The sequence below is a fragment of the Marmota marmota genome, unplaced genomic scaffold (genome assembly GCF_001458135.2).
Source record: "Marmota marmota marmota unplaced genomic scaffold, marMar, whole genome shotgun sequence".
NCBI classification, from domain to species: domain Eukaryota; kingdom Metazoa; phylum Chordata; class Mammalia; order Rodentia; family Sciuridae; genus Marmota; species Marmota marmota.
The window spans coordinates 1,340,236-1,346,716 of NW_026000255.1; the positions used below are offsets into that span (position 1 = coordinate 1,340,236).

At 38.9% G+C, this 6,481-nt stretch overlaps 1 pseudogene; it reads left to right on the top strand.

Moving 5' to 3' along the window:
* The first annotated feature begins 4,592 nt into the window (after positions 1-4,592).
* LOC125614254 lies at positions 4,593-6,135 on the top strand (annotated as a pseudogene).
* The last annotated feature ends 346 nt before the right edge of the window (positions 6,136-6,481 follow it).

Here is a 6,481-nt window from a genome sequence, read left to right on the forward strand (position 1 = left end):
TATTTCCTGAGCCATTAGATTTCTATTGAGTAAATCATTGCCTATATCTGTATCTTGAAGTGTTTCTCTAATGTTTGCTCTAGTAGTTACAAAATTTCAGGACTTACATTTAGGTATTTAATATATTTTGAATATATTTCTGTACAGGGTAAGAGGTAGGGACCTAGTTTCAATCTTCTCTGAGTGGAAGTCCAGTTTTACCAGCAGCATTATTTAGAAGGCTGTCTTTTCTCCAAGATAAATATATGTTGGCCCCTTTTTCCAAAATCATGTGGCTGTAGATATGTGGGTTTATGCCAGGGTCCTCTATTCTATTCCACTTGTTTATATATCTATTCTTATGCCAATATCATGTTGTTTGTATTACAGTAGCTCAGTAGTATATTTTGAAACTGGATATTGTAATGTTTTGAGCAATGTTCTTTTTGCTCTGGATTGTTTTGTCAATTCAGGGGTTTTGTGTTTCTATATGATATTTTGGATATTTTTTCTAATTCTGTGAAGAATGTCATTGGTATTTTGAGGGACATTCTACTGAATCTGTAGCTTACTTTCAGTAATATGGCCATTTTAACAATACTAGTTTTCTTAGCACATGACCATGGGAGTTCTTTCCATTTTCTAGTGTCTTCTTCAATTTCATTCTTCAGTGTTTTATAATTGTCATTCTAGAAGGCTTTACCTCTTTGAAGAGCTGTGGAATGCCACCAACTTATCCACAGTATATGATCGTCTGCATGGGATGTTCAATTTATTTTGCCAACATTGTATGGAGGATTTTCACATTTATGTTCATGAAGGCTATCAGTCCCTAGTTTTCTTTTTTGTGTTATTTCCGCATTAGGTTTTGATAAAAGGGTAGTATTGTCTTCCTCTAATGAGCTTGGAAGAGTTTCTTCACTTTCTATTTTATGAAATAGTTTGAGAAGCATTGGTATTAGTTATTCTTTAAAAGTCTGATAAAACACAACAGTGCATTTGTCTAGTCCTGGTATCTTCATTGCAGGGAGTCTTTTTATGACTGCTTCAATCTCATTGCTTGTTACTGATCTATTTAGGGTTTTGAAATGATTTTGTCTGAATTCTGGTTGCCTATATGTGTCTAGAATTTTTTCCATTTCTTTTAGGTATTCTAATTATTGGAATATATGTTTTCAGAATATTCCTAATGATTCTTCTGTATTTCAGTGGGATCTGTTCCAATATCTACTTTTCACCTCAAATTTTATATATTTGGGGGTTCATTCATTCTTTTGGTGAGTTGGTTAAGTTTCAATCTTGTTTATCTTTTCAAAAAACAAAACTTTTTTTTAAAATTTATCCTTTATATTGTCCTTTTGGTTTCTATTTGATTTATTTCTCCTCTGATCTTTGTTATTTTATTTTTTCTACTAACTTGAGGTTTGGTTTGTTCTTGATTTTTAAGGCCTTCGGGTGCTTCTTTAGGTTATTTATTTGAGATCTCACTGTTTTTCTAATGTAGGCACTTATAGCTATAAACTTTTCTCTTGTAGCTGCTTTCACTGTGTCCCACAGGTTCTGGCATTTTGTTTCCATTTTCACTTGATTCTAGAACTTTTCAAATTTATCCCCCAATTTCATCAATGATCTGCTCATTATTCAAAAGTATATTGTTCAGTCTCCATGTATTTCTATAATTCCTGCAGTTTCTCTTGCTTTTGATTTCTAGTTTTATTCTGCTATGTTCTTATAGGATGGAAGAAATTCAGTATTTTCGTATTTGTTAAGATTTGCTTTATGTCCTAAAATGTGATTTATTTTTAAAAAAATTCTGTGTGCTGATGACAGATGGTGTACTCTGATGCTGTTGGATGAAATATTCTGTAGATGTTTGTAAAGTTCATTTGATTTATAGTGAAAATGCTTCTTTGTTGATTTTTTTGGTTTAGAAAAAATTTCTTTCTTTCTTTCTTTCTTTCTTTTTTTGGTACTGGGGACTGAACTCAGGGACACTCAACCATTAAGCCACATCCCCAGCCCTATTTTGTATTTTAGAGACAGGATCTCACTGAGTTGCCTAGTGTCTCACTGTTGCTGAGACTGGCTTTGAACTCATGATCCTCCTGCCTCAGCCTCTGGAGCTGCTGGGATTGTAGACATATATCATTGAGCCTGGCTTAGAAGATCTATCTACTGATGATTGCAGGGTATTAAAGTCATCCACTTACTATAGAGGGCCCTATTTATCTCTTTATGTACTGTAGGGTTTGTTTTATAAAATTGGGTGGCTTGATGTTTCATTCATATATATTTATAATTGTCATATCATTTTGATGGAGTGTTCTTTTTATTCATATATAGTGACCCTCTTTGTTTCTTATGACTGATTTTAACTTGGAGTCTATTTTCTCAGGTATAAGTATAGATATTCTTGCTTTCTTTTGGATTATATTTGATTGGAATATCATTCTTCATCTTTTCACTTTTGATCTTTGTATGTCTTTGTTGGTGAGATGAGTTTCTTGAAGACAACAAACAGGTCTTATTTTTAAATCCAATCTTAAAAGTAAACCAGATGTAGATTTCTGATAAAACCTATTAAAAACATCTACAATACCACTAACTGTAGAGAAGAAAGGGGCAGAGATAATGTAGACTAGACTAAAACATTAACGAGTGTAAAATCAATAATAAAATAAATTTTTAAAAAAGGGATAAGGGAAAAGATGAAGAAACAAAAACAGAAAGACAAAAACAACACTAATAAATGGGCAAAGATCTACAGAGACATTTCTCAAAAGAAGAACAAATGGCCAAAAAATATATGAAGGAACGTTTAACACTGCTAGCAATCAGGGAAATGCAAATCAAAACTACACTGAGATTTCATCCCATTCTAGTCAGAATGACAATGATCAAGAATACAAATAATAATAAATGCTGCTGAGGATGTGGGGGGAAAAGTACACTCATATATTGTTGGTGGGACTGCAAATAAATACAACCACTTTGGAAAGCAGTATGGAGATTCCTCAGCAAACTAGGAAAGGAACCACCATGTGACCCAGCCATCCCACTCCTTGGTATATATTCAAAAGAACTTAAATCAGCATACCTTAGGGATATAGCTACATCAATGTCAAGATATGTAACCAGTTCAAGCATCCATAAATAGATGAATGGATAAAGAAAATGTAGTATATATATATACACAAAGGAGTCAAGTAAGGGGAATAGTGGAGAGAGGAGGGGAGGGATGAGGGTGGCAGCAGGGACTGAAATGGAGTAAATTAAATTTTATGCATGTTTGAATTTATGTCAAAATGAACTAAACTATTATGTACAGTAACTATAATGCATCAATAAAAGCAAAAACAATTGAGAAAAACAAAACTGAAAGAAAGTAAATTAAAGAATATAAAATACATAAAACTAGATAAAAGTATGAAAAAATTGAGGGAAAATGAAACAAAACAAAAACAAAAAATGTCAATAATTTCTCTTGCCAAAGTATTTAAAATGAAGACACTTCTTTCTAGGACCTCAATTTTTTAATCATTCAGGTATGATGGTAGTAGTATGTTGCAGCTGCCATGAGGAGTGTTTCTTCTCAGCTCGAGCCAAACAGGCCAAACCACATAGGATAGTATGCAGGTTGAGCCTTTTCATTGTCTTTCCCATTAACAGAGGCTAAGGCAAAGTTGTTCACGGCAGTTCTCAGGGATGGGGAAACAATGACAGTAGGATCTGACTGCCAAACCCTCTCTTGCCTGCTGAGCCTTTGGACCAATGGGTTTAACACCCCTTCACTCCTAAAGCCTCAGTCATTGTGAGGTATGGCAAATATCTGAGACTTGACAGCATATCCTCTGAATACCTTCTAGTATGAAGGAATTGACTAAACCAATGCAAGTTGCACTGGTAGTAGGGAGCCACAGGAACCAAGTGATCTGCCAGTCCCAGCCTTGGCCTTCCTGGACCCAGCCCCCATGCAAATCCACACACCATAAATAGCTGGTCTCACTCCTCACCACAGGGGGACAAATAGCCAATTTTAAGGGGTTTCTTTTTGTTTGTTTTGTTTTGGTACCAGGCATTGAATCCAGGGGCACTTAACCACTGAGTCACATCCAAATCCTTTTTTTTTTTTTTTTAAATCTTGAGACAGAATCTCCCTAAATTGCTGAGGCTGGTTTGGAATTTGCAATATTCCTGCCTCAGGATCCTGAGCCACTGGAATTATAGGCATGCACCACCACAATGGGCTGAAACTGCCAATTTTAAATGACAGTGCTTTCTGCTTCTCTCTACCTCACAGACCACACTTTCTACTGAGTAGAGTCCTCAGCGGATTTTTCATACCTTTTTTTTTTAATCTTTACACGGTGCTGAGGATCAAACCCAGTGCCTCCCACGTGCTAGACAAGCACTCTACTGCAGAGCTACACTCCCAGTCCCTCCTCAGCAGAGTCAATTTGAGTGCCAAACACTTAAACTGGGTTTTCAGTAGTTCCATTTCCCTAGGCCCAATCTGTCTCTTTGGACAGGAGCTTATTGAGCCAGTGAAGAGAAGAGGCCATTGGTCTTGGATATTTAAAAATTCAGGGAGAAGGGGTAAAACGGAGGCTGAGGATCCTTGCTACTACCCTGAATCAGATACCGATTCTCTTAGAACCCAGAGACACAGAAAAAGGGAAGGGTGTATCATTCCCCTTCCTCCCCTCCTCCTTTTCCTCAGCCTTAGCTATGGCCAAGGTAGGGGCCGGGCTGAGCGAGATCAGGCACTGAGACAACGGTTACAGTGACAACGGAGCCCGAGAACCAGAGCCTAACTATCAAACTTCGGAAAAGGAAGCCAGAAAAAAAAAAAAAAGTGGAATTGACAAGTGACACAATAGACAATGAACACATGGGACGCCGTTCATCAAAATGCTGCTGTATTTATGAGAAAACTCGGGCTTTTGGTGAGAGCTCCACTGGGAGTGAGGTAGAGGACAAGGAAGGCTGTGCCTCCCTCTGTGTATGGGGCCACCGCAAAGCACAGAGTCATGCAACCCCACGACCAACCCCTACTACCCCTCCTCAGCCTCCAGACCCCTCCCAGCCCCCTCCAGGGCCAATGCAGCACTAAATTCCTCTTTCCCCCATCATTCCTGTGTCTGTCTGGCCCTGAATGTATCCTTGTGGCTACCTGGGGGTTAAATCCATGGTTTGATTTCTTCTTCAGCCCCCTCCTTCCCTCTTCTTTGCCTCATAGAGGGAAGAAGTAGAGGAGGGTGGACAGAGATCCTGGAATTCTGACCTGCTGCTATTCCGGAACCCAGTCTTCTGGGTTCTCCCAGCCCTCATTTCTCCTTCCAGTCCCATCCTTACCAGGGATCTAGGCATCTTGGTCCCAGTCTCTTTCCTTTGTTCTTACTGCCAAACTGCCTGTCCTGGGATCGAGTTATCTTGGCCCCTTGCACCCTCAATTTGAGTCCCAAACACTTAAACTAGGTTTTCAGTAGTTCCAGCTTTCACTGCCAGGGTCTCAGTCAGATTCCAGGCAATCTCACCCCAGCTGTCCTTGTTAATCTTGGCTTAGAGCTTTTCCACTTATGCATTTATATAATCCTTAATCTTAGTCCTTGCCTATAGGATATGAGGTCTTATGGGACACTGCAGGGCTCCCAAATTTTCCCCTCTTTCCGACACTTCATGCTCTCAAAAGGAGTTAGAGAAAGAGGTCTTTGTCATTCTCACTTCTAAGGGAAAGTGAAACAAGAAAGGCATGTCCTCTGTCCCCACCCTTTTCATTTGATATAGGATTTTTGACAGAGATAATTTGATATTGATCACTTAGAGCCAACTATCTTTTCAGCCTTTCATCCTTTAGCTTCAGAGGCATCCAACATATCCCAGGGGCCTAGGACCCTGGGAGAGGAAGGAAAAGAGAGAGAGCAAACAGATGGGGGTATGTACCCTGTACTATACTCCTACCCCTTCCTTTCTAGGCTTTGATGCATCTGCCAACCCAGATAGCCAGCTCTCTCAACCCTCCCCACCCTTCACTGGGACTTGGTTATCATTTTCCAGGTGTTTTGCCATGCACAGTTGCAGAGATCAGTCAAATCCATATCACCACTGAGATCTCATTTATTGCCACAGATGCACAAAATAAATAACCCAACATCACAAAAAAAAATAAAATAAAATAAAAATTCAGGGGCTTTTGATTCCCCAAGCAGTAAGCTCAGGCAGTGGGACCCTTCTTAAGATGGCTTCTCAGTATGGCACCATATGAATATTTTGGGAAGTACAGAGCACCTCTTCTGTAGTGCCAGAACAGTTCACAGATCCAGGTTTCCTGTATGTTTGCCAGATGCCAGATTCCGGACTTGTGAAGATCACTGGGACTGTTTCATCTATAGCCCCACTGAAGGGGCATTTCTCCTCCCGCTCCTGAACCATTGGGTGATTGGTGTTTGGGTACTCTGTTTATATTACTATTTTCATAACTGGTAGTTCTGATTTTCTTTTC